Source organism: Rhinolophus ferrumequinum, chromosome 6, assembly GCF_004115265.2.
Source record: "Rhinolophus ferrumequinum isolate MPI-CBG mRhiFer1 chromosome 6, mRhiFer1_v1.p, whole genome shotgun sequence".
Taxonomy (NCBI): Eukaryota; Metazoa; Chordata; class Mammalia; order Chiroptera; family Rhinolophidae; genus Rhinolophus; species Rhinolophus ferrumequinum.
In genome coordinates this window covers 3,690,001-3,717,870 of record NC_046289.1, presented here as the reverse complement: position 1 = coordinate 3,717,870, position 27,870 = coordinate 3,690,001, and the positions used below count along the sequence as shown (strand labels likewise).

The window sequence follows — 27,870 nt, the reverse complement described above, 5'->3', positions numbered from 1 at the left end:
GTATTTTCCCTAGAGGGACAGAGCTCGTGCATAGGTTCTTATTACAATCCCGGGTAGGGGGTATCCCCCTTGTTAACGTGGAGGAAATGGACCTCTTGGCAAAGGAAGGGGCACTGCAGGGTTCTGGGTGCCTCGGTTGTAAGTGGCAGAGCCAGGACTCATAATCCGGTTTTTCTGACTTGGAGATGCTGTGCCGAGTCTCCCGTGTCAAAGGTAACCAATCAGAAATGGGTGGGTGGGCTAAAAGGGGTGACAGCCGCCAACTTACATTTGGGTATCATTTATCTTGCCTGGGGTATTTTATTTTCCACGACAATAAGCAGAAAGCATCATTTTCTTTTCCTAAGACGCATCCTCTAATAGAGGTTCCGAAATAGCCAGGTGTGTGATCTGCTTCCACCCGCGCCCCAGCTTTACCCTCGGCCCGCCCAAGAAAAACCATCCCTGGTCCGGTTCTCCCAGCCAATTGTGCACACAAATCTCCCCGCTTGGTGAGCGGGGCTCGTGGAGGGAAAAAGCACCAGCGAGCACAGGGTGTTGGTCATGGCGGCGAGGGGCACTGCGGCAGAATTTTTTCCTCCCTTCTTTGCTGCAATCTGGGTGCGGCTAGAGCAATTTGTCATAGAATCTGGGGGGCTCATTTTTCCGGCCAATCACTTTTGGAGAAATGAGCGCATTGCAGCAGAATGCGCTGACGTCAGAGACCACCCCTTCTGCGCCTCCATATAAACCCCACCCAGCCAGCCCCTAGCGCAGACGGCGGAGAGCTGGGATGGAGCGCGCCTTGGCCCGCTGGCCTCGGCTGCAGCTCCTCCCGAGAACCCGGGCGCCCACGCGAGAATCTCCCCACCTGGTGAGTGGTTGGCCATCCTTGCCTGAAAGGATGTGCAAAAGGAAGGCTACACCCCCTTCTGGGTTGGGCTCTGTCCTCTTGGACATGCCGAAGGACAGACGCCCGGGACCTTCTCCTGAAGGTGGCCACCTCTCCTGGTAGCCGAGCATCGGCCACGAAATGCTGTCAGGAAAGAAAATCTCGAGGCACATTTCCCCCGGGGGAATCAGGGCCCCTTTCTCGTCCAGTCCTTGAGGATAGACTGGGTGTCGGGAGCTTAAATTAATAGGAGTGGGAGGAATCACACCAAACCCGTGTCGGGATCCTGTGTCCCACAGTCACTGGGGTCCAAAACCCAGATTTTCTGTGTGTGAAGCCACCTTTAGAATCACGAATGGTAGGAGATATGGCGGCCGAAGGAGTCTGCATGCCCCACTAATTGGGGGGAAAGCACCCGAGGAGAAGGGTCTTCTGGGCGTATTTCCTCCCACCCCCCGTTTCTGGCCAGCTTCTTGGTGGCCCGTAGGCGTGAGGAGTAGAGGTCCCTGTCCGCCAGGCATTCCCAGCGTGAGCACACGGGTTTAGTGTAGAGTTGACTGGAGTCAAAGATTAAGAGTAAAATTTCTAACTGATATCATCTGGTTTCACCCTCATCAACCGCCTTAACAGTGGAGAGAGATGGCGCCCAAGTGCAAACCTGCCAGAAGCCCCCTAGGATCAGTTCTGTAGAGAAGGGCAGCTGGGGGGAGGGTCAAGTAATTGGGGGCACTGGCAGAATGGAAGCAGAGAGTGGGTTGGTGTTGAGAGAAAACCGTTTCCTTGGGTCTGGGAAGCCAGAGGGAAGAGAGTAGTACAGAAAAGGGGGCGTGTTTGGGGGGGTCTGGGAGCTGGGAATTGGGGGCTGGGGGTCTTTTCAGCATTGCGTGATGGTCGCCAAAAGATTCTGACATGTTGCGGGCTTTTGACTTTTGATAAAGTTGCTTTTTGCCATTTCCTTTGTCCCTGTCAAGCCCCCCCCCCACGCCGCCCCCTCCCCACTCGGGGCCCGCGGGCTTGGAGAGGGGGGGCGCAAGCGGGTTGCTACGTGGCAGGTTTCTGGAAGATTTTCTTGTTGGCCGCCAGAGGGCGCTAGTGGCACTGCGGAATTTTGGGGGGCGGGGTGGGGAGGGGAGGTGGCCTTTGTTCTTCTGCTGGAGGGGGTCAGGCGCGAGATTTACTGGAGAATTCTGGATTCATTTACCTAGTGGGTAAATGTTTTAAGATCCCCGGGTTTACTGGGGAGCAGCTGCAGGGTTCGCGCTGGGTGGAGATGTCGTGATTCGCACTAGTTGTGTGACTTAGGGGGTCGTGGAAGAGCGTGGACGCAAATTAGTTTATTTTAGTTGGCTTTGGTTTTGGGGTCTTAGGAATGAGTGGCTCTTTTGAGGTGGATGAACAGGCTGTAAAATGGTTAATTAGGCGCCGTTGTGCGGGGTCCTGAAATTCTTGCTGTGGAGAAGGGAGGCAAGATGGGGGGGGGAGGCGATGTTGGTCTGGATGATTTTAGGTGGTTTTGGCCGCCTTTATATTCTTTTCTAGCGATACCGTATTTTGTATCATGTGTCCAGAGACCACAGAAATGAGTGAAAACGTTGTTTGGAGAACTGGGCCTTTTAAATTTCAATTAACGTATGTTTAATTGGATTTACTGAAGGTTGGGGCCAAGATTTCTGTTTTTACTTATTAAAAGTGGAATCATGTTCTGGAAAGACCCTTACGGCGAGTGTCTCCTTGATATCCTCGTGTCTCTGGTACAGGGTGACCCTCACATTTGCGGGGTCCAGAAGGCACTCTGAGTACTTGAGTTGGGGTGCTGCCCGATGTCCACAGGTGGATTCTGGCTGGTGGTGGAAGTCTTAGCGTTTTAGGGGACATAGTAGCCCTGTGCGATGGGCTGGGTTGGGCTGTGCCCACCCTCCTAGCTTGAAACTTGTTGGTCGCTCCCCCCCGCCACCTGGCCCATCCTTTGCCAGCTGTGCCCCTTGCAGCTGCGGGCCAGGGGGGGGCGGAGGCGCGGGAGGCTCCTCCTGCGCGCGCGCCGCAGGTGGCCATGCTCTTGGGCTCTGGGTGCTGACCGCGCGCCCCCTAGCGGTGTGTGCCCGCAAATGGTTCTCGGCCCGCTAAACCGGGCTTGAGGTTGCGCATGCGCACACAGTTAACACATGTGCCCTGTCAATCAAGTCCTCCTTACCCCCTCCCACTTCTCTCCCTCCTCCCCTTCCACTTTTCTCCCTCCTCCCCCTCCCAATTCTCCTCCCCCTCTTATTTCTCCTCCCCCTTACCCCTCCCATTTCTCCTCTTTCTCCCTCCCCTCCCATTTTCCTCATCCCTCCTTTCCTCCCTTCTTTTCTCCCATTCCCTCCTCCCTCCTCCTCCCTCCCTCCACAACCCTCCCTCTTCCCTCTTAACCCCTCCCTCCTCCTTCCTCTTCCCACTCCCCCCTCCTTTCCCTCTGACTACCCCGTCTTTCTCTCTGCTGTTCCTGTGCTGGCCATTAGAGGTCATCAAGATGGTTTGTAATCTGGTCCCCTCCCATGCCATAGGGTCTCTCTTCAGCGATGACATCACCGGTTCACCTCCTTATCTTCAAGGACCACCTCTTGATGCCCAGCTGCTGCCAAGGTACTAGCTGTTCATCCCCACAGTATGGTACTCAACCCCTCCTTGTGACAGTTTATACACAACATGGCGGACAGAATCCCCACCCCTGCCACCCAGCATGTACCACCCCCAGACCCATTAGTAATTAAAAGACTACTTTAAATTTTAACTAATTAGTTTTAGTTGTAATTAATACATTCACATTTTAATTAATACCTGGACTTGGGCTTTTGAGTGGGTCCTCTAACCTGTGATCAATTGCAGAGGACGCTAGGAGCACTGACTGATTCCTGGATCTCACCAGCATACAAAGCAGCCACTGGCAGAGACCCCTCCCCCCCAGGACCAGGACGATGGAGGATGAAGAGGACCAGAACTGACCAGCCGGCTGTTCCTCTTGGCTATAGGCTTAAAACAATGCCCTAGTGAGGGGGCATTGTCGTTAACCCTGACCTTTGCTATGCTTGTGCCTGTTGCAATGCATACTTTCCTGTAAGTCTCTGCTTGTGTTAATGTGCCAGCAACCTGGAGTGTTTCCCTCCCCAAGAAGGTGTCAGTCTTTCTAAGCTGACCCTATTGTTGCCCTTATGATGTCCGGAACGGAAAGACCCCTTTGGGAACTTCTCAGGAGGGGGACCTGGGCCAAGGGCTCCACCAGCATCTCACTGGCAATTCCAAGGCCCAGGTGGGCTTCTGGAATGAGCATGAGTCCTGATGTCATGCTACTGAACTGCCAAGGGCATCCCCACGTTTGAGATCTCCCTATCCTTTCTGGGGAATGGGGACGAGAAGTGCAACCTCCCAGGGCTGTTGTGAGTATTAAATGAGATAAAGCAGCCTCGGGCAGGGCCGGGCATGGAGGAGGCGGTCAGCAAATGTTTGTTGAAAAAGTTTGCTAGGTCAGTCCATTCCCACCATCTCACTGTTCTTACTCCTCTCATTTGTTCTCCCACAGCACTCGGAATAGCCCCTGTCCACGGGGCTCTCCTTGCACCAGGTAGGGACTCCACCCTTCGGGCTGACTTGAGTAGGAGCATGAATTATGCATGCAGTCATTTCCAGAGCACTTTCTATGTTCTGCGAACGTGTTATTTCTGTGTCAGACAAACGGTATGTGAATGAGGCGCCTCATTTACAGATGAGGATGCATTTGGCATGGACTCGAGTAATTTTAAAAAGGTGGGTAAGACCTGAGCGCCCCTCCCATGGGGTAGGGTTTATTCACATTTACAGTGAGGGCGCTGAGGCTGGAGGAATGTAAGTATTTTGTCACATTGCTGGCAAGGGAAGGGGTCAGAGTTGGACCCTGGCTGCCATTGTAACTGCCCCTTACCCCCCTGGCCCAGAGTTAGACTAAGAGCCTTTTGATTTCCAATCAAGTTTTTGACAATGGGACAGTCTGTTTGAAATCACAGCTGCCCAGGGTGGTCTTGGGGGTCTGGGTGGCCTCAATGTTGGTACCATGTGCTGGCTCCACCTCTCAATAACGGTGTGACCTTAAACAAGTCGCTTAACTTCTCCAGGTCTCAGTTCCTTTCATGGTCTAAATGAGGATTTAAAAAAAAAAACAAAAAAAAACACACCAAAAAAACAAAACAAAAAAACGTCTTTATCTACCCCACAGGGTGCTTTTGAAGACCAAATGATGCAACTACTATGAAAGTGCTTTGTAAATTGCTGTGGAAATTGCCAGATCCTTAACACACGGAGGTTGTCCCTCATTGTTCTCAGGCCCAGCCCTATGCTCCCTCGTAATAACTGGGCTAGCACCCAGTAGGTGCTGTGTGTGTTTGCATTCAATAAAATTCCAAAATGAATTAAAGCAGAATTAATTCAACAAACATTTTCTGGAACACCGACAATATGCCCAGCGCACCAGGCCTGGTATGTGATACAAAGATGATGAAAACAGTCTCTTGGAAGCTAATTGGGGTCCTCATTTGACCAGCACTTTCTTTCGTCCCCTTTTAAGCCAACCAGTTTTGTCCGGACAAGACAAAAAACGACTCAGGCTGCTTTAGAGAAGCCCAGCTTGGTGTAGACAATAGCTCCCGGCTTCTGAAAGGGCCTGATTGGATTATGTGGCAAATGAAGGTGGAAGGATGACTTGGAAGGTGACAAATGAAGTGGGCGGAGATCTGCTTTGGGTTAATCCAGGCTATTAGGAGGGAACCTTTTGTCTTCCAGAGGCCTGCAGGAGCTTTTACCACTGGTTTTTCCATCTTTAATGTAAGGACGCATAATTTCTGGTCAGTGAAAATCCAGGCCCCAGTGTGATTTGAGTGGGCTGTAAAATTGAGCGTCCTACACCAGTGAGTAATTACAGCGAACATTTATGTCTCCCTTTGCAGTTTGCAAAGGCCTTTTTGCAACTGTCAATTCATTTGACCCTCACAACTCCCTGTTCCGACCCCGGGGCTGGCCTGCTGCCTCCCAGGGGAACAGAGGCTGTCAAGCGGCCCTTCAGATTTGGGCCCCATGATACATTTGCACCCCCTTTGCCTCTTGTGTCTTAAAGGAAGAGGTGTCCTCTACACTGTCCCTCCTATCTCAGACCTGGACCTCCTGCCACCCATTATACTCTGATTTCCTAACTGTTCTCCCTGCACCCTAAGCTTCCCACTGTCCTCCTTTCTGGCAACTACAGTCTCTCTCTTTCCTTTCACAGCCAAGCTTCTTGAAAGGCCTGTCTACACTTGCTGTCTTCCTTCTTCACCTCCAATTTCCTCTTCAACCCACTGCTTCCTGACTTCTGTACTCCGTCGAACAGCTCTCACTCAGGTAATGACTTTTCTGTAGCTTAACCCCGGACACGTTTCTGGCTCATGGACACACGGACACACGGACACTTGGACACACGGACACATTTCCAGTCGCCTCTCACATGGCTTTCAGCCCTGGTTCACATCTACTGACACATACTTCCCGTGGACTTCTCAGGGACACCTGCTCCTGGCATCCCTCGTTCTTAGCTTCTTTTAGGAATTCGCATATCCAGATCACCCAACTTCTGGAACTTTCCTTTTACCATCTCTCCCTGGATTTGAGTCCTGGCTAACCCACCTGGTGCTGAGGCCTTGGAGTAGGTAGGTCCGTTTTTCCAAGCCACCTTTTTCTCGGTTGCAAAATAGGGTTAAAAATCTTCACCTGGCAGGTCAGGTGGGTTGTCTTGCAAGTGAGAACCAGACACTATTTGAGGGACTTGAAATAAGGTCAATGAAGTACTCATGAGAAAATACAATTAGTCACCATCAGATTTTCTTACAGGTTAAGTTCCCACGGGGAAGACCACAGAGAGAAGAAAGAAGTGGAGAGGGGAGGAGGGAAGTGGGAGAGAAAGGAGAAAAGAATTAAAAAAAGGCCCTTAAACACAAAAAAGTAGGGAAGGGAAACTTAGAAAATATTAAAATCTACCAAAAACACACCCAGAGAAAGGTTTCCTCTTGTGTCGGGTTGGGCTAAAATAAACAGGAAAAAGGTTTTAAATTGATTACCCCAGTGACAAATCCCAGGAAGCTTTCAAATCAAATTGCCCCGTTTTGGGGTTTTAACTCCTTCTATCAAGTTTAACCTCTTTACCTCCTTCATCCTGGTTAAACCCTCCCCGGCCCCTTTGCTGGTGATTAAATCCTGAAGGTACACGGAGTCTTTCAATGAATGAATGGCCAACAGAAAGAACCCTCCCCCTCCCCCCAGCTGTGTTTTTCAGTTTTATTCCACTTTCCGCCCTTTTCCTTAATGAACACAGGGCTAATCTTGGGCCTTGTCAAGGAAGAGGCTGCAGACGTTAATGAGCTGGCGGCTGGGTCCCAATGTTCCTCTCATAAGGAGCTTTCTTTGTCTGCGAAGGAAAAACACACTGATTATCATAATGAGTTGAACTGGCGTCTGCTGGGGCAGGGGCGCCGTGGTCCTTAGGCCACACTTCTAATTTCGGGCTGGAGCTAAGGTTTCATTTGCTCCTCATTTAAGTCTTGGCCTGGCCCATTCAAGGAGGTTGGAGGTTGAAGGCTGTTTTGGGGAAGGGCTGCTTTTGCAGAAAGTTTCTTTGTTGGACCCGCTGCGCAGATGCAACAGGCCAGGGTGATGCCTGCCTCTGGGATTCATTCTCCAAAAGCTGAGGAAAAAGGGTGCCCGGTTCCGACGCTAGCACGCACATGACTTGTTTCAGAACCCACGGAACATTAAAAACTTAAGGTTACCAACTGGTAGACAAGTACCAAGTCACAGGTGTAGAACCCGTGAAATTATCACCAAGGGAACACCCATGTGTTGTTTCATCCAGGTCAAAAAATGGATGGATATTTGTGCCCCAGAGGCCCCCATCCCCATGGAAGGGCATGGCTTGGGGTCTACATTTAGGTCCTGCATGTTGAGGAGAGAGGTTCAGAGCTAGTGGTTTGTTGGGCAGTGAGCCAAATGCAGAGGGGACAGACGACTCTGAACCGGCACCAGACCCTGTGGGCACTTGTCCCCTTCATGTCCTCATCCCACGTCCTTTGCCCTGTCCCACCTCCTTTCTGTCCTGATACTTGAATGTCCCCAAGCCCATTAATGTTAGCAGGTATGGCCTGAGCCTGAAACTTGCTCTTGTGTGTCCCGAGTTCTGGACATTTGTCATCCCAAGGCAGACCAGTTAAATTAGATCATTTCAATTAAACTTCAGGATCTGGCCAGATCTTCAACCAAATGGAAAAAAACTAAGGGGGAAGCGAGGTGGTTGGAGCAAGAAAACTTAGTGGAAAACCTATGAGCCTCCCTTCCCTCCCTCCCTGTTTCCCTCCCTCCCTCTTTTTTCTGCTAGGGTCCTCTGGCTGCCTGGATCAGAGTCAGACACTCCAAGTTAGCAAAACCTGCTCTCATCAAGTACCCCAATAAAAAACGTCAAAGGGTATCCACCTTTTGGTGGAGGTGACCCAGATGTCGACCAGACTAGGGGACGATGAGGGTGGCACCTCTGAAAATGGGGCTCCCATAAAAACTCTTCCGTCCAGTTCTTGGAGAGAGCAGTTCCTGGTTCTAATTGAGAGAACACATTTTAAACAGGAAAAAAACCCATAGGATCCTTCTCACCTCAAATACATAGTGATAATTGAAATACAGGCCTAGGCCCAGGGGGTGGCCGGTTAGCTCAGTTGGTTAGAGCATGGTGCTGGTAGCACCAAGGTTGCCGGTTCAATCCCTATATAGGCCACTGAGCTGTGCCCTCAAAAAATTAAAAATACAGGCCCAAAGTGTCATCTATATTCTAGCATTTGAGTACCCGGGGAGGGGTGCAAGTCATGAGTCAGCCGGGGTCTTGTGCTGAATTCCTGGAGCCCTAACGGCCCAGATGGGGAAACCCATCTCCCCACCCCGCGCCTGCTGGGGTTTCTGAATCAGGCAACCTTATTTTTCTGAGGCCACCAGCAGAGGGGTCCAAACCTCATCACTCCCCTGAGTGTAGGGGTGGCTGTTTTAACTTGTCTCCTTGTTTCTGTGGCACCCCATCTTGTGCCTGTGCACACGAGGACCCTGCATTCCACTGTTCCAGCCCAGGGGTCCTGGATGGCTTCCTGAGTTGGCCCCCTGATGCCCAGAGCCCACTGGTCTCAACATCTGTCATTTAGGTGAACCCTGGAGGCTTAGGAGATTTGGGAAGATGTGATTTAATCAGATGGGAAACTAGGGAACGAGTGAGGCCCGGAGATGTGCTCCCTCATTCTTGAGTTTTTGGCTTTCTACTTTTACTGCTCACCTCTGTGCTCCATCCTCCCTTCTCTCCCCCTGCACCCCTCCATCACCATTTCCTAATCCGGTCCTCTGGGGGTGCCCTAGGCCAGCCCACACCTCCTTTGGGTGTCCCAGCACCAGCTTGGCACAAAGTGGGGTTCAGTAAGAGTATGTGGGATGTATGTTTGGATAGGTGAGTCAATGAAGGAACTTGACTGCCATACTCAAGTTGCTAGACGGGAGTCAATGGGCACGCAAGTAGTTAGTTACAGGTCAAAAGGGTGGAGGGTGGATTTCGTGTTATTCAGAGGTGTGGGCTTTGCCCCACCTCCCGCCCCATTTGAGCAGGGGCCCTGCCGGTCTCACCCCTTCATTCACTCATGCGTCCATCCCGTCATTCAACAGTTGATCCTTACTGAGCAAGCCCACCGCCCGGCCCCGGGCTTGGCACCCGCCACGCTAGCACGTCCCTTGATGGCCTCTGCCCCTCGGGAGCGTGGGCCGGGGGGTTGCCTCTGCTGAGGGCGGCCTCAGGGCTGCCCCAGTGCCGGAGCCCACTCCGGCTTTGTAGAAGGCAGGCAGGATGGTGCGAGGGGCGGGCCTGGTTTGCCTTCCTTTGGCCAGTTGGCCGGTGGCCTTTAATTCAGACCCTGGAGGAGCCTCGAACCTGCTCATCTCCAGGGCTCTGCAAGCCAGCCCCTCCTGCCTTCCTTGCCTCCACACCCATCCCGTAGCTGAGTGCTGACGGCTGTTCCGGGTCCCTGCCCTGGTGGGAGCACAGGAACAGCTGTGGTATGTGTCCCCTTGGGCTCTGGCCACACAGGTCTCCCTCTTGAGTTGAGGGTCCCGTGAGCTGGACCCCTCCCTCCATGATACCTTCCTCCCCCTGGGGCTAAATCCAACTCCTTTGCCTCCCAGTCATTGGCTGGGGCCTGTGCCATGCAAAGCACAGATGGCTGGGAACCTCCAGGGAGCTCTGTAGGCTCCTCGGCTGCCTGGCTGCCTACCTGCTCTGCTCTACCTGGCAGCTCCTCCCCTGGCTCTCCACCAGCCAGGTTGGTTGACCACCTGGAGCTCTGCTTGCCACAGTCTCTTGCTTGGCCTGACTGACATCCCCTTTCTCTGTGCCCGAGTCCCCCAGCTCCTTACTCTCTGGGCCTCAGCTGCCCGGCCCTCTGACTCACAGGTTGGTTTTCCTTGCTGAGCCCACACTTGTGTTACTTGGTTCTGCCTGCTGCCTCGTCCACCTACCTATTTGCCTTTGACCCTGATGCTGGGTCCAAATACCCTTCCCCCAGCCCAAGAAGCCTCCCCCCTCAGTGCTGCCCAGGTTGCCAGCAGCTCCCCAGTACCTGTGGGACAATCCCCTGCTGGCATGCCACCTCCTCCAACCGTCTTCAAGCGCCTCCTCCCATGGGCCTGTTCCCAGGGTCCAAGTGACTTTTTGTCCCGCCCCTTCCCCCAGACCCCTTTGTCGTGTCGGAGCAGGTATTCCCACGGCCTGCCCGTACCCCCACCCTGTCCCTCTGAATCCTGGGCTCTGCCTGCCCTAGGTCTCAGGTTGGTCTGGGGGCTGCCCCCCGCAGTCCTGTGGCTTCTCTTGCACCTTTTCCTGTCATCGCTCAGGCCCATGAGCCACCTTCTTCCACTGAAAACCAAACTTCAGGTGAGACTGGGCCCTGTGCCTTTCCTTGGTGTATGCGTAGCTTTTCTTGGGTGCTTGCCTTCCGGTAATTCTAACTTTCTGTCCCTCCCCAGAGGCGACCCCATCATCAGCACAGAGGCTGCGACCTGGCCGGCCGGCCGAAGGACTGGATGGAAGAGGCGGAAGAGCCCCCAGGCGACCATCGCCCTGGACCAGGCCCTCCTTCCTGACGGTCACCTGGTATCTCACCTCAGCCCCATGCCTCTCGCTTCCTTCCTGGTTTGGGGTGAGTCTCTTGTTTTCTTGGGACACTAAGATTTCATTAGGTTCAGCTCACGTGTCTTCTGTTCAAGACTATACATTTATCCTGGGGAAGGGCCATTAACTTCTACCCCGACCCAGGGCCTGGGGGTCTGGAAGCTGCCTTGCCTCACGGAGCCAGCGTGCGTAGGGGCCACCCAGTTGACGGCATGCTGCGGGCCCTGCATGGTAAGTGAGGAGCGTCCACGTTAGCCTGGGCCGTGACAACCGGCTAGGGCCAGGCACATAGTAGGTCCTCATCAAAGCTTTGCTGAGCATGTCAATGAGATGAATCAGGGTACATTTGCTCCCTAAGCACCCCCCAGTTTAGAGACGTGGAAACACACATGCTTGTCTTTTCTGTAGCTAGAAAAACATTTCTCTCCCACGCCACGGTCACGTCAGTCCCCAAGAAAATGCTGGCTTCTCACACACGAAGCTTTGATAATGTCCTTTAATCAAATAGTGGTTTTTGAGTGAGTTCTTCTCTTGGCCTCTTTTCCTCACCCCTGAAATTGCAATGAGATGGGAATGTTTTGTTTGTTTAAATAAAATCAGTAATGGTAGAGAAGAAGAAGAAGAAAGCAGAGGATTACAGCACACGGTTCCCTCCAGGACTCGTCATTTGTTTATCTGTGGTTCACTTATGCAAGACATGTTAATGGAGCCTGGGGGCTCGGGGCTGAGGTCCTTCTGGGGTGCCAAGACCAGCTTTGCCTTAAGGTCCAGAGGGTCAAGTTGGGTGTCCTGGAAGGTCCCACGTGGTGATGTGGCCCATGGGGCAGCTAACCAAGGTGGACAAGAAATGAGGAGGCTTAGCTGAGGCCACCATTCTTTTTGGGGTCCCAACGGCTGAGTCTCATGGAGGTGCAATGGGGTGTTTTTGGAGCCAGCAGTCTAGGGGGGCTGTGCTAGCATGCCTGGCAAGCCTCATGTCTGCTGTGCCCGGGGTAGATACCAGGATGAATCAGTGGATGCAGAGTGCCAGGTGGTCCAGGTGGGAGAGGACAAAGGCCTGGAGGCCCGGGGTGATGTGGAGGCAATTCCGCAGATGCCAGCACCCCCCCCCCCCCGCGATGTTCACTTACACAGGGGGTCTCTGAAAGAGGAAAGGAGTGAGCACGGCTCTGAGCCGAGCTGGGGGCCTGGCCTCTAGGTGCCTCAGCCCGTGTGTGGCCTGCTGCCCAGCGGTCAGAGCGGCCAGCCTCTGGGCTCCCTGTGCGTCTTGGGTTTCTGGCGTGGCTTCCATAACACTCTTTCCTCTAACAAGTTTCAGAGACAGCTCCTCCACAGCCCTGCCTTCTCCCCTGAAATGGAAATGGGGTGCGGATATTATTTTTAAATAAAACATGAAAGTGTAGGCGGAGAGGGCAGAGGGATCCAGCCGGGGGGTGGGCTGGGCTGTTGCCTTTGTCTGCTTGTTTTCATTCCCGGGAGAGCCCCTCAGGATGGAGAGAGGTGGGGGCGAGTGTGCCCAGGACTAAACCCAGGGAGGGGCCCCCGGAAGACTCTGCCCTGTGATATTTACTCCACAGCTGGCATTTGCTGAGCCACCTGCAAACATGGTGACGTGGAAGAGAGGCCTGGCAGGAGCTTTACACAGGGCAGGATGTAGGACTCCTGGGGGCTCGTATCTGGAGCTTACCAGAAAGATCCGTGGAGGTAGTCTGACCCAAATGCCCTGGGCTTCTGGATTCTTCCTTAGGGACATCTCAGGACTCCTTCAAGGTGGACTGAGCTGAAGGGGAGTCAAGGCAAGGGCAAGTGCCCCACCAGTCCCAGACTCTGCCAGCCCCCCTCCCCTCCCACTGCTCAGCAGTTTGGGGTGGCCTGTCTTTGGGCTGAGCTGTATTTCAGGTACACTTGTGAATGTGCAGTCTCGGGCAAACACGTATTTTGGGTTTCGTGTGTCATAAGCACAAAATAGATAACAATAGATCAAGTTCTCAATTAAAGACGTCGAAACATAGCATCATCCATCAGCCTTGCAGCCAATCGTCACAGGAATTTCAGGAAGGCCATCACTAAGAGTTGAAACATGTTTGTTTTCAGGAGAATTCTTTTTTGATGGATTGGCCCATCCCTGAACAGTGAGAGGGTGGAAATGAGACCCTGACCGGCCAGATGGGCAGAGGACTCTGTCACCACGGAGGGAGGGATTTATCTGGCCATTTTGTCATTGTACTAAGCTGTTCCCTGGGGCCTGCCTCTAGCTGGACGCTTCCTGGTGGGCTCAGATGTCAGGGAAGAGGTGGTGGTCTTGTCTGAAAGCTGGCCCTCCTGTCTGCTTGGTACCCCTGGGTGGATGGGAAAGGGAACTGGGTCCCACTTGGCGTCTGTGCTCATGGAGAGGACAAAAGGGCCCCCTCTCCCCCCCCCCCCCCAGGTTTCCTACCTGCAGGTTGCCTGTGGGGCTGATTGCAGCTTCCAGGGTCCCTGACCTCGTGCCTCCTGATTTGTGATTTAAACCCCAAATATATTTCCAAGCACATTTCTCCAAGTAATGGCAAAACCTGGCAAGACCGAGGACAGCAGGACGCATGTGTTTCTTATTCCTTCATTTACATGAAGTAACTTAAATGTGTTTTTTATGTGCAATCTGATTTCCAGAAAGAAAAAAAAAATCTGCCCGTCGTTAATGAGTTTGCTAATGAATTTTTCCTTGAAAAGAGGAAGGCGGCTTTACCCAGAGGGGGGCTTGGGGGGAGACAAATGAAGGTTGCACAGGGTTAAAGGGCAGTGGACAATGTAGAAACCAGTATTGTTGGCTGAAATGGGAAAGGTCTGGGGTGCTGGGGGCCTTTTCTTTGTAGAAGACTGGAATTGAACAAGTTGTGGCTAAGTCCCAAGAACGAGCTCCCCTCCCCTCCGCTGCTTGGAGCCCCGTCCACTCTCCTCAAAGAGGAATAAAGAAGGATAGCTTGGTCTCCCAACCCCTGGTTTGAACACATGGAACATTCCGGAAAAGAGTTGTAGCTCTCCAAATGAGGCCATCTCAAGTGTGGGGTTCCCATTTGGCAAGGGAGAGACAAGTCTGGTTGGGGCAGGAGGGAAGGCTGTCACTATGGTGCTGGTTCAGACGAGCAGTCCCAGCCCTCTGGGAAGTCTGAGGGAAGGGGTTGCAGAGGCAGGAACACCTTGGCGAGCCAGGAAAGGCACGAAGGGAGGGAGCCCCAGGGACTCCACTGGGAGGAAGCCTGCCCCCAACTAGGCACCCTCTGGGCATTGGAGCAGGACAGGAAGAGCAGGGTGAGGGTTCTCAAATTTAGCTGGATCCAGAAGAGGTGGAAGGACTCCCTTCTGTGCCAACACAAGCTGCCTGACCCCTGAGAGCTGTGTCTTGGGAGGTGTCTACACGTCCTGAAATTTCTGGTGCCTTCTGGATTTTAGACACTTGGTCCCTTATCCCCAGTCTTCACTGGAAAACGGATCGCTCTAGTCATGTGTTGGGGCACTAAGTGCGATTAGAATGTCTCCAGACGTATCTATAATTGTCTTCTTGGCTCCCTTCCACCGTAAGTCCTTGGTGGTCAGGGGGACCTGTGGGCAGAGCAGGTGTTGGGTGGCTGAGGCCGGGGTGGGCCCCGACCTGGGGGGATGTGTGTGAGAGAGGAGTTAATTAAGGGAGAGGAGGATGGTGAGGGTGTAGTCATGACTCTCTTAATTGCTCTCCAATTTCTTTGGGCTTAAAAAAAATCCAGATGGAGACTTCTTAAGTCCCCCACCCTGGGGGTCGGGGGAAGGAAGCCTGCCCACCACCTTTTGCCTGGCTTCTCTCTGCACGCAGTGAATAGGGTCTTTGGCAGAGGCTTAAGGAGGAGACTCTTAGCCTGGGAGCTCCCAGGGCCGTTCTGATGGAAACAAAGGCACAGGCAGAAAGGAATGTGGGGAGCCCCCACGGAGAACAGCCACCTGGGGATAATTGGGAGGGCTGAGTGCAGATGAGTTTTCCCAGGTCTGTGAATACATTCTTTCAATAGAAGGTGCCTTTTCTTCAGATGAAAAGAAGAAAACCTCAATTACCTTCTCCTGAGACCAAGGGTGTGGGAGTGTGTGTGTGTCCCCTCGGGGGGGACTCCTGCGGGACCCCCTTGCCCTTGTGTGTGTGTCTTCGGAGACACAGACAAGAGGCAGCACAATGGCACGCTTAACCAGCCACCCCAGCAGCGTGACCCTGGCCATGCTCATGCTCCTTGTTCTAGGGCTTTCTTTTTGCAAATTTCTCAGGAGGAAGAATCAGTGTAGCTGTGCCTGTAAACAAGAATTTGATCGAACTGGGCCTGATGCCCAAGAGACAGCCAAAGAGACAGAATGGGGCCAAGGGACAGAACTCCAGGATGGAAAGTTGGGGAAGGAGGACAGTCAGAGGGGCCAAAGGCTGACCGCACGTCTGTGTTGGCCGTCCAGGACCGCAGCTGTGCTGCTGCTCCTGCCTTTCTGGCCTTTTCTTGGGGCCACCCTATGGGTGGAGAGAGGCTCATTCTTACCAGACTAAGAAATTGGGGTTGGGGGGGCTCAGGGATCCACAGGATTGCACTGGAGGTCAGAGAGGATGAGGGGAGAACAGCTTACCTGGGCAGGGGTGGCCCTGAGCACGGGGACCCTTTGAGTTGTAAAACAGTTTGTGCAACCATTGCCCTAAACTAAACTGAGGGCTCGGGCCCCTCCGCTGGAACCAAGGCAAAGTCACTGGTACGGGGGAAGGAGTCCCAGGTCTCCATCTTGGCCAGTGCCTTTGTTACTGCTGGCTTCGGGGTCTCAGTTTTCCCATCTGTAAAATGAGGCAGTAGCCTGTCACTTCCGCACGTTCTGTAAGGCAGAAGAAGCATGGGATGTCAGTATTGGAAAGGCGAGGGGAGGGCACAGAGGTCTCAAGTGTCCAGATTGGGCCCCCCCTAGCCTCCTGGCTGGGCACTGGGATCAGGGCACACGCCCTGCTACTTGGGACAGGTCAGGTGGTCAGAGGAGAGATGCTCCGAACATAGGGTCAGACGGCATCCCCGAGAGGCCTTCCAGAGACCCAGTTCGAGCCTGTGCAGCCCCGGCTATAGGTGTGACCTTGACCTGGTCTTCGGCCTCAGTTTTCCCATCTATGAAATGGGGCAGTGAAGGATCAGCATTCTCTGAGTACCCTTGGAGCTCTGGGTTCCTTCCGGCTGCCTCAGTGGTCATCTGTGGCTTGTTAGTTTGTTTATTGGGACTTGAGAGTTGGGGGACTGAGATCACTGATATACTGCCTTTCAACCCCTTCTACTTTAGAGACAAGGAATTCAGAGCCCAAGGTGGCAGGCCTGGGATGTGCAACCCGCTGCCGAAGGCCAGCTCCCCCTTGACCAGCCCAGGCAATGGGGCTGTGGTCGTTAGTCCTCACAGTCAGCCTTTTGCGAACATAGATCCTCATGGCCCACACTAACTCCAAGGGGCTCCTTGGTGCAAGGATTGCATTTTACGGAGCATTCTTCCAGATGGGTGGGCCTCTGGCCAGGCCTGGAAACCCTTTCCGGGCTGTGGAGCCGTCACTGTGTAATGAGACTGGCCCCATGGCTGCAGTCCCAGGAGGGTGTGGCTGGCTGCACCTTCTCCTGTGGCTCACCCTGAGCCTTTGGGTCACGAGACCCTCGGCAACACCCCTGTTGGCACCCTGGCCCGCTCAGATGAGAACTTCCTGAAAAAGCCATCAGGGTGGCAACTCCTGGAAATGTGATCAGCTACGGGGCCTGTGCCAGCTTCCAGTCTCAGGCCTGGCTTGGAAAACATCCCCAGCTATCTCTTTGTGTTCCACTGTGCGGTAGTAAATAGCTCGCAGAACCGCGGTCGGGCTCGCACCGGTTATTACCATGGTGGGCTGCAGCCTTTGTCTTGTGACCTTGGTGACTACAATACCTGCGAGCTGAAATGAGGGATCGAAAAATTGCCAGCTTCAATTAGACCAGCAGACTGCTTTTCCCAAGGCTGCCTGTGCCACTCTATCCATTAATGGTACACATACGCCAAATAGGCCCTAATTCTCTCTAATTGCCCACTCCTGAAGCAAAGAGTAAAATTCCAGGAAGAGGCATATGTAAACATCCTTCACAGCCCGGCCAACTGGAATTAGAGGGCTGAGGGGGCCGGCAAGAGAGAGGGGACAGGATTTCAAAAGATGTCCCAATTACCTCTCCCATTTTCATAAATTGGCCTGTAATGTTCCGGGCCCCAGCCTTGACAAAGGTACAGGAAGTGAGCTCTACAAAGAGCTTCCATTTGTAGGGGGAAGTCGCAAGAGGGGGGTCTTGACTCAACAGGTAGGAAGCATGAGATTGGAGGTGATGCTGATTATTTGTATGAACTACAGCCTCTATTTCTGGAAATGATCATTTTATTAAAAAATAATCCCTTTACATCTTTTCTGCTCTAAACATCCAGTTATTCGTACTAAAGACAGGCCAGATCAATTAGGTTCTCTTTGCCTCCAGAAAAAAGCGACGTTAAAAATCTTGGGATGCTGCGCTAGAATTTTCAAATCCCGGTAAGCCAGGGAGGATGTCATAGGTAGGTCCATCAGCTCTTGCTACGTGGATCGGAGCTCAGGGCACACGGTTATGAGGTCTTCAATCAAATCTCATGGCAGTTGTTCCCCTGAACCCTGTAAGGAGGCCTCGTGTTTTCTTTTGGTTCCAGACAGTGACTCATCTCTGCAGCTTCTCTGACATCTGTAAAGATTCCAGCCCAGCACCGAGTTATTAATACATCACCGCAAACCCAGGGCTGGTACGTGAAGCTATGAAACCAAGGCTGTCTTCACGGAGCGTCCTGGGGTCTGCACGAAAGTGAATCAAGGGCAGCAGGAACTCTGCATGTTCGTGGGGCCCCTGGAGCAGAAGCAGGAAAAAGAAAAAAACCCCAGATGCCCCTAGCTGCTTCTGATTTCTGTGGTCCTATTAAAAGAGCAAAGAGACCAAACCAGAACAAACCCCCAAAGCACTTCCCTGGCTCTCATTTCCAGGGAAAGCGGCAGTGCCTGTGGTCTTGCTCCATGTTCAGGCTCTGGAGTTCCTTTGTCACCTTAGGACCATGGTGATGATAAGAGGCCACCCCAGGGTCTCGCGGGCTCCTCGGGAGTGCCTGAAACGTCTCAGGTGGTACAGCACAGAATGGGGGGCCCAGAGCCTTTAGAGAACTAGCGTCTGTCCTTGGTCACCCACAAGCTGGTAACTGCTTAACACTTTTTAAAGACCTTTTTGTTTTTTGGATATAAAATCAACCCATGAGGGGAAAACAGTGTTTGGGAAGCTCGAGGCCAGGGAAGGAACTTAGGATAATTTGGAAGTAAAAGGTGTGTTCCCTTCTGTCCTGGCCAGGTTCCTGGGTGCCCCAGAGAATGACACGACTGGGAATGGAGTGGCAAAGTGGGGTGTCCAAGTGGCTTAAGTCAGGGCAGGGGTGGGGTTTGTGAGAGCCTCTTCTTTGGGTGCCGGGGAGGGCCAGGGGCAGCCTGTGCCCTCTCATTCTTGCCCCGATCTCAACTCCACCCTCTCCACCTTACTCTTCAAACCTCAGGCACCTCTTGGCCACACCTTACCTTCACTAGAGTCTAATGAACATATGTTCAAAATCAAGTCACTTAAACTTTTTTTTTAATGAATAAATTTTTTTTTTTTTTCCTGAGCGGTTTTAGGTTTATAGGAGACGTGAGTGGCGAGTCCAGGGAGTGCCCATGGCCCCTGCCCAGTTTCCCCATCATTAGCGTCGTGCATTAGCGAGGCCCGTTTGTCACAGTCGATGAGCCGATACGTAGTTGGCTGTCTGTATCTGTGGGTTCCACACCCATGAATCCAACCAAATGTGGATTGAAAATATTTGAAAAAGAAAGTTCCACTGCTGCTGACAATGTGTACTTGTCGTTAGGCTTACGGTGGTTGCCTGTTGCGCCTGGGCTGAACACGTACAGACTTTTTTCTTGTCATTGTTCCCTAAACGATACAGCATAACAACTGTTTACCCAGCATCCCCACTGTATTAGGTCTTACAAGTAATCTGGGTATGATTTAAAGTACATGGGGGGATGTGCGTAGGTCATCTGCCAATATGACGCCACCTCATATAAATCTGCGGATTTTGGCCTGGGGGGGTGTCCTGGAACCATCCCCCATGGATACCGAGGGTCTACTGCAATGACGTGTATTTGCCATTACTCAACTCACTATTTTAAAACTCAAAATCTAAGGCAAATGCTCGAAGTCAAAGGCTTGATGTGCCTGGTCACAGCTTTTCATGGTGCTAATTGACATGCGTACATAATTAGTAAGGTGAAGATGCCTGTCGTCCCATGAGGTGCATGCCATGGCTTTAGGAGCACTGCACATGAAGGACCTCACGACCCTCGGTATGGCCCACAGCCCACTTCTGTGTCCCATTGGGGCCAGCTGCCCTGGCCCGCCCGCCCTCACACCACGGTATACTGTTGGCTTCTCCCTGAGCACGTAGGGACTGATGCTGAGCCCTTCCTCCAAGGCGGGATGCCCTTCTAGGGAGCATCCTTGCCACCCTTTCGGTGCCCAGCTCCGCTGTCACTCGTGCAGTGGCCCTAAACCTTTGGGTTTCACAAACAGCACTTAGCCCCACGGGTAGCACTAACCCAAGGGCTCTTGGGTCAGGTGTCATGTTGCGTGCCTCTCCCAGACCCCATCCATTCCGTCTGTGGCTGAAGCTGGGGTGGGGAGCGTGGCGGGTGGGTGCGTGCGTGACCCAGTGTATTCAAAAAAAAGAAATGCTTGGTTTCACCTATTCTACACTTGCTAGAAGTTGGGGAGTCCCCGCTTAAGTTGGGTGAGGTTCTCTTCCAGTGACCCAGTGCTTTCTCATTCCAGACGAAGACTTTGCCCGGAATCCTTCGTGGGAAGGGACCTCAGACACTGGACCCCAGCACCCTTCACCTGTAAAATCGTAAGTTGTTGGAGTTTGGGGTGTACATCTGTGGCCTTGTGTCTGAGGGTGGGGACTGCCACTCAGCACACTGCCAGGCGAGGGATAGCCTGGCGAGCACTGGCTGGTGGTCTGCTCACGGGGAAGGGGGTGCCCAGCAAGGCAAGTCGAGTGTGGACCTGGGGTCTTGTGTTCTAAGGCAGGACCTCCAGCCGCCTTGTGTTGTCTCTGTGGCAAAGAATTCTATAGACAGCTTCGAGTGCCGGACCCCAAAAGAATTTCTCTTTCACTCCTCTAAATGAATGGCCCTTTCATTATTGAGTGTCCCTTTGGCTCTTGTGCCGCAGGGCAGACTAAGATGGAAGTGCCCTTGTGAGCTGGGGGCCCTTCAAAGGGCCAAGGAAAAAACTCGGGCCGAGGGACCTGCCTCTCAAATGGGCTTCCAGCTCCACTGACCTTCGCTCACCCCCTTGAAATGTCTGGAAAACAGAATGGGCAGATTTTCTGTCTTCAAAGTTTCCGGCTAAGCCTCTTCAAGTTCTTTATTGTTTGGGACTGAGACACTCAGCAATGGTAATGGGGAATTTCTTTTGTATTGGCCTTGAAAGGCCAAAATATTTTTATATTGCTGCAGACAAAGCTGTCTATTTAAAAACGAACGCCATGTCCGTCGTTTCCCACCGGGGAACCGGGAGACCGTGTACAACGTGTGTGTCTCTATGTACTCCTGGGTCTTGAAACAGCTTTCTCATGGGGTTGGCCATTCAGGGGGCCCGGGGGAAGGGCCTGCCCTGCCCAGGGAGCTGGACATCTGGCCCTAATTGCAGATCTGCCCCCTGGTTTTGTCTAGGATGGGAGCCCCGGGCGGGTCTGGTTGCACTAACATTTACTGTGCCCGTGCTTGTACCTGCCACGTGTACGTGTTAAGGACTCTGGATTGTGCATACCGTGGTGATTAACTTGGTAGTAGGAGAAAGGAAGGTCTAAGATACTGTGATTGGGAGGTCATTTTGCTGATACTGTATCTATTATATGGTCCAAATAAGTGAATGGATGAATGAATGAATGAAAGTATGAAGGAATGAATAAACAGGTAAAGAAATAAATAAGCCAGGATGAGAACGTACACTCAACAAGATCCAATTTGACTTACAGGAGATCAATATATAAATCAATAAAATATTGAATCAGTATGCAAATAGGGTCACACAAACCAATAGCACGTCATCATGGACCAAGGAATATGTGTATTTCAAATATATAGCACCTAAAGTTGGTCAATAAAAGAATAAAATCTAAATAAAAGAAAGAAGGAATGAGAAGTGGAAATGCATAAACCAATGGTGACAGTACTGTATTGTATGTGTAAAAATTTGCTAAGAGGGTAGATTTTATGTTAAATATACTCAAAATGATAATAATAATAATAAGAGGGCGGGAGGAAACTTTTGGAGGTGATGGATAGATTTATGACATAGATCGTGGTGAGGGTTTCACGGTGTATACCTTATCTCCGAACTCATGAATATGTATACGTTGATTATGTACAGAATTTTGTAAAAATAAAGAGAAAGTAACTGAAAAAACCCACAAACCAATGGTGAGGATGAGATTATGAGGCCCGTCAGAGTGAAAAGATGCAAGAGAGAAGGAACAGGTGATTGAAAGGGAGAAAGAAAATGGCAAGAAGCCGAATAATACATAAAAGGGAGAAAGAGAATTTTTTAAATTAGGAGATGAGTAAATATATATGGAGGACTAGGTCAGGTTATTGTATGCCTGTTGTTAGGATCAATCCATATATGTGCTTGTGGAAAATAAATAAACATCAGAGAAAAAGAAATAAAACAACAGAGAAAGAGTTCAAAGATCAGTTAAAAATGAAAGAGGACCCAGGGGACCAAAGGTGGGATTTAACTTTTACTAACTCTGGATACACATAAATAAATGCATTTCTAAATGAACGAAAGCCAAAAAAAAAAAAAAAAGTGGCTGGGTGAGCAGTGGAACACCTGGGGCCATGGCATGAGGGGCTTTGAGTCGTAGACCTGGGAGCTGACGTCTGTTATAAGGATAAAAGAATGAGAGAACAAAATAAAACATCTACCTCAAGAAATATGGAAGAAAAAGTAACATGTTAAATAGAGAAATACATGGACGGGTGTATTATTGAAAAGAACGCAAAGCTAGGAGGAGTAGTAACAGACTGTTGTGGATCACGTCTACTTGGTGAGTCCAGGTCTAAAACCGCAGTAGTCTCCGTAAAATAATAAGTGACTAGACAAGTACATGAGCATCTAAGGAAACAGATGGGGTGGAGCAAAGGGAGGCGGCATGGCCCGCAGGCACTCCTGATGAGCCGTCGGAAGGGTTGTAATTAATTCCCTCTGGGCACCGCAGCTCTATGAGACTGAAAGAAAGCAAGTGAGAAAGAAGGGGATGTGGAAAGCTGTCACAAAAGAGACTGGAAGGGTAAAAAGTGACAGTGACTAAGTGGACAAACGGGTAGATCCGCAGGACAGGGTCAGGCTAGCACTGGTACTAAGAGGCCGTCACACACTGTGGATCATAACTGGTCAGGATCTGAGGACTCCGTTCCATTAACAGAGGAGTAGATACCTAAAAAGATGAAGGAAAACAGGAGGGAAGAAATGAATGAATGAACGAATGTAGGAAGGAAGGAAGGAAGGAGGGAAGGAAGGAGAGAGACAGACATGGAGCTGCAGGGGCCAAGGGTGGGTGTTTGCAGGTGGCATTAGGATTCATCAGTCCATGGAAGCTGAGCTCCAAAGAATGAAAGACTGCAAGAAAGAAAGAGTGCAAGAGAGAAACAGTGAAGGTGGGAAAGCAACGTAAAAATCACCAGAAAATGGAGAAACGGGATATATTACTGAACAAATAGATGTACGCATATAAGAGAGAGCTGTTCTAGGAGGAAGGGGAGGGAGCGGGAACCAAGCACGCTGATTAATTCAGATCTGTGCTTCTGAGATGGGCAACCACCCACCCACCCAGGAAACAGTTGAAAGCCGAAACATGGAGGGAGGACCTCCATGGGGCCAGGGAGGGAGGACTATAGATTATCATGTATCCAATTAGGTGCACCTGCCATCTAGATGTGTAAAAATAACTATTTAAATAGAAAGAAAGACTGAATGGATGCATGAATGCATGAGTGAAGGAAAGAATGAGCAAAAAGATTTGCATTGACTGACGAGGGCGTTGCAGAGGGGGTTAGGGTTCGGCCAATCCCAATTTGGTGCCTGGTCTCCAAAAGAATGAAAAGCAGTAAGAAAGGAAGATTGAAAGACGGGTAGCAAAAAACAATTAAGATGGGGGAAAAATCAACATAAAAATGGAGTAGAAAAGATAATAAACCAGTAGGCCAAACAATTAAGAGTATGACAGAGCACTGGCCGAGACATCCGCGTTAATTCAAATCTGTGGCCCCAGAGTTTATGAAGAATAAAAACAATACCATGCAAACAAGACTGAGAATAAATGCATGTGTTCCACGAGAAAGCCGGAAAAGAAGTCTGAAAGGGAAGACTTCTGGGAGAAGGAAACATGTAGGAAAAGAAATTAAAATAGGCATCTGGAAGAAAAGGCACTTACTGGATAAGTACTTAAACATAATGAACAAATATTATTCATTAAATATAATAAATAGTAAAAAATGAGGTTCATCAGAAAAAAAGCATGTCTAAATAAATAGAGGAACAACTGTGTGAATGAACAAACGAGAAATGATTATTTCAATTAATTCACTTTTGCACTCGAGGCTCAGGAGGATAAAAGAACGCAAAAAAGGGAAAGCAAGGAAGAGGGAGGGGGACACAGAAAATTATGACAAGATGGACATAAGCAATCAAAACATTGAATGAATTAAATACACACACACACACACACAAATATATGAGAGAGGGGGGCCATGCTAGGAAAAAAAATGAGAAGGTATAAAGCCAAAAATTATGACTAATTCAAAACTGGGCTCTGGAGATAGTTAAATAAACCCTAAAGCAAATCATCAGTACGAGGAATTAATGAGCAAAAGGGAGCCTCACGGACTGGCATTGAGAAGACTGGGAAGCACAGATTACGTTTAGTCCAATTTTGTGCACCTGAGGCCTATAAATAAGAGAATAAACATTGAAATCGAAGAGTGACAGGAAGAATGAACGGACACATGAATGACTGAATTGGACGTGGCGATGGCAGTGCTGGCTGCCCATGGAATTGTCACTCATCCCACTCCAGGCACCTGAGGTCCTTAAACGTGAACACGTGCAGGAAGAAAAGCATTAGCGAGTCAAAGAAAGAGATGAGGAAAGGCAGAATGAAACTAAGTGAAAGAGCAAGGAAAAGAAACGAAACAAAACAAACCAAAAGAACCCCATACAAAGGTAACCGATACGTGGGGGTGTCTGAAAGAGAAGGATCTATTAAGGTTAGTATTGAGGTGGTCCTTAATCCTAAAGATTGATGAGCTCATTTGAACCGTGTTTCTAGGGCAAGGGAAAATGGAGAGAATAAAAAAAGGAGCAAAAAAGGAAAAAGGAAAGATAATAAACAAACACCCCAAGTGATAAATGGACAGTTAAGAGAGGTTGTCTGAACAGGGACTACAATTGGTTTACATACATACTCCTTAAGTAGATAAATACATTACACCTTTCAAAAAATAAATGAAAAATAGAGAAAGTACCTGGCCCAAAGACAAGCCTGCATCTTCCAGCACTGTAATAAAATATATGCAATTGAAGTCCATAAATAAAAGAATAAATACCTTCATGTAAAAGGTGCCTAAATCAAGGAAGAAAGATTGCCAATGTAAATAAATACACGGGCCAATGATGTTTATTTTGCACATGGGGTTTTGACTAATACAGTCATTTTATAGGAGACTAATAAGTAAAGGAACAGCCAAAATAAGCAACAAAGGAGGGATGAACGAGTGAGTGAATGAATGCATGAGAAAGGAAGCTGCATGGACCCGGGAGGAGGGGACCCCGATTTGTCCTTTGTGCCTCAGTTTATAAGAATGAGAGAAAAATGTAAGGAAGAGTGAGAGAAAGGGAGAAAGATGAAATTTGGGGAGAAACAAAGAAGAAAGGAATAAGGAATAAAAACATAAATGAATAAATAGGACTTGTGAAGGGAGGTCTTCATGAACTAAGGGCTATGGTTAAAGCTGTGCTATTGAAATCCATAAATAAAAAAATCCTAAATGCACGAAAGGCTGAGTGACTGAAAGGAAGGAAGGAAAGGAGGGAAGGAGGGATGGATGGAAGGAAGAACCTTCTTGTTTTGGGGTCCCTGTGATCTAGCTAGCTGAATGAAGTGGGTACCAGGGAGGATGGATTTTGGAAAGTCATGCGCTTATTACACACACTTTACCTGGCAGGGAGGTGCTGGCTCAGAAAACCATGGAGTGATTTCCATCTCCTGGCTGTGTGGGCCATTTCACTTCAGCTGTCTCATCCTCAGTTTCCCCATCTGAAACTTGGAATGGCATCAGCTCCCTGCTTGAATTAATTGTGGGGGCAAATGCTTAGCTGCCTGTTGGCAGTGCTCTGCCCATGGCCTGGCTAGGCGGAAGGGCTCAGCCCTGGGCCCTGCAGAAGGTTGTGAGAACAGGGGGTGTTGGGCCAGGTGGGGTGTCTTGGCCCCTCCTTGGGCGTGGGTCACCTGTGAGGGAGGCTATTCCCGCCAGAGGGCAGCAGTGGGTAAAGGAGCAGGAAGCCCTGAGTGGCACGTGGACCCCTCCTGCTGCACTGGCCTGGGTGTGGCGCCACTCACTTCCAGGGGCTGTGCAGAGGCAAGGCAGGCGGGCAGAAGTGGCAGGAATGCCTGAGAAGGGTGACCTAGGAGCACAGTGACCCAGGTGCCCAGAGGCAAACCACCAGAAACCTCGTTCCTGCAACTTTCTGCAATGTGCCCCTGGGTGTGGTCCATCCAGCCTGGGCTTCTACAACACCGGTGGCCTCCTGCCCTTCTCAACTCAGAGGGTCCCGGGGCAGTGCCCCTCAGCCTGGGTTTGCAGAAGTGGTCCCAGGATGCTGGCCTCCTTGACATGGCACCCCCAGAGCCATTTCAAGGCCTCACTGTCTTCTCGCCTGTTTTCCGATGTGCTCTGTATTTTAGTGGAAGGTGCGTTTGTGCTATGTGTTGAAGTTGCCCTTGCTGACCTGCCCTCCCAGGGCTGCAGGCAGGTGTGTGTGGGGCTGTTTGTACTGATGTTCCCTACCCCAGGGACGCCCTGTTTCTGTCTAGTGTCCTTTCTCCACAGTGGATAGAATTTGTGCGGTTGTGTGTTGTGTGCTGGTATTTGTCTCTAAAAACAAGGACCAAAGTCCTTCTTAACTTCTTTCAAAATCCTATTTGGGACATTAAAAAAAAAACAAAAAAAGGTTCTTAACAAGTGCCCTGAGCAGGAGGAGCCAGAGTGGCTGGACCCAGGACCCGTGGCTGGGAGCCCGGGGAGCCCAGGGGAGCCGGGCTGGAGGTGGGGTTGGCGTTTTGTCAGGTGGGCCATGGAGTGCAGGGACACTTCCTGGTGGATGGGGGCGAGGGGTTACACTTGCCGTGACTTTGGACCTTGGCTGGGAACAGGGAGTGGATGGGCACAGGTGGGGCTGTTTCTCCAGTCCAGGCCCACGATGCTAAGGTCTGCGGAGGGCAGCAAAGTGGGGGCTGGGAGTCAGAGCTACAGGGGTTACAGCCAGGATTCAAGGGGGTGTGAGGATGACCGGCGGCTCCCATGCTTCTAGCTTGGGCCCTGAATGGATAAAAACATTTAGAAGAAGGTAGACATGGAATTCATGTGTCAGGAGCCACCCTTTGGTGCCTCGAGCACCTCATATCTGGGCCACGTGAGCAGAACAGTGTGGACCAGATGTGGTGCTGGGGCCTTAGGGCTCTGCTCTTCTCGGCTTTCAGAACCAGGGGGCCCTGGGCTCTGCCTTGGCTGGTCTGGAGGCTGGGATACACTTATTACCTGTCCCTGGGGATACCTGCTAAGAGAGCCGCCCAAACATCTCAAGTGCCACCATGTGCATGAGAGTGGAGTGGGAGCGGCCCAGGATAGGAAGACACTTGGAGGGTCTTTCTGAGGAACCCTTGGGAGATTGTTTAAAAAGTCAGCTGAGGCTCAGGAGGACAAAGTATTCATGTCGATGGGGAGGGGGAGAGTGTCCCAGCCACACGCCCTGAGGAAATAATGGAGGAACAGGAGACACCGCTAGGAGACCTTCTCCCAACATCTGAGGGGCTATCGAGGGGTCACAGTGGGTGGAGATGGGCCAGTGGGAGAAGCTGCAGGGAGACCCACCGGTACCCCGATGGGTGAGTGGGATCCGATGAATTCTGTCTTGGGAATATGGAGGGCATGGCGGCCATAGTCTTTGACTCTTGGAGATGGAATTCTAAGGGCTCCCAGTTCTGGGATGCTGGGATTGAGGACAGGGCTCCCGACAGCTGCAGAAGCCAGGGGTAGGATTCCTGCATGGGCTCCCATGCGGTTCTGAATGTGCGCCCCCAACGAGGCCCAAGTTGGGACCTCAGCGCTCCTCTCTGAACACGGCCTGTCTTCAGTGTGTGTTGCTTTCTTTCAACTTTTTAGAACAAGGCTGAATTTTGTCTCTCAGCTTGACCTTTGCATGCATGCACCAGGTGCACAAATCCTTCCCCTGGTGACACCAGGACCTACAACTCTCCTTGGATTCTCCCAAGACCACCAACTCCTCCTCAGGAAGCTTGGCCTGAGGGCTGGCCTTCCAGGGGATGGAGGATGGAGGCTGGGCCTCCGGGGCAGACCGGCCAAGGACCCCTTGAGATC

At 51.1% G+C, this 27,870-nt stretch overlaps 1 long non-coding RNA gene across 7 annotated transcripts in view; it reads left to right on the top strand.

Moving 5' to 3' along the window:
* The first annotated feature begins 739 nt into the window (after positions 1–739).
* Positions 740–27,870, top strand: part of LOC117023281 (uncharacterized) — a 35,345-nt gene continuing 8,214 nt past the window's right edge. Inside the window, exons 1-8 of one of the 7 annotated variants that reach the window (XR_004423185.1) lie at positions 740–853; positions 3,415–3,493; positions 3,737–3,897; positions 4,428–4,469; positions 6,141–6,253; positions 6,413–10,850; positions 10,943–11,115; positions 19,979–20,054. This is a non-coding gene — a long non-coding RNA (uncharacterized LOC117023281). Of the gene's footprint in view, positions 854–3,414; positions 3,494–3,736; positions 4,470–6,140; positions 6,254–6,412; positions 10,851–10,942; positions 11,116–19,978; positions 20,055–27,870 lie in introns of all 7 variants that reach the window. The other 6 variants (XR_004423184.1, XR_004423183.1, XR_004423182.1 and 3 more) reach the window with 6 other exon arrangements.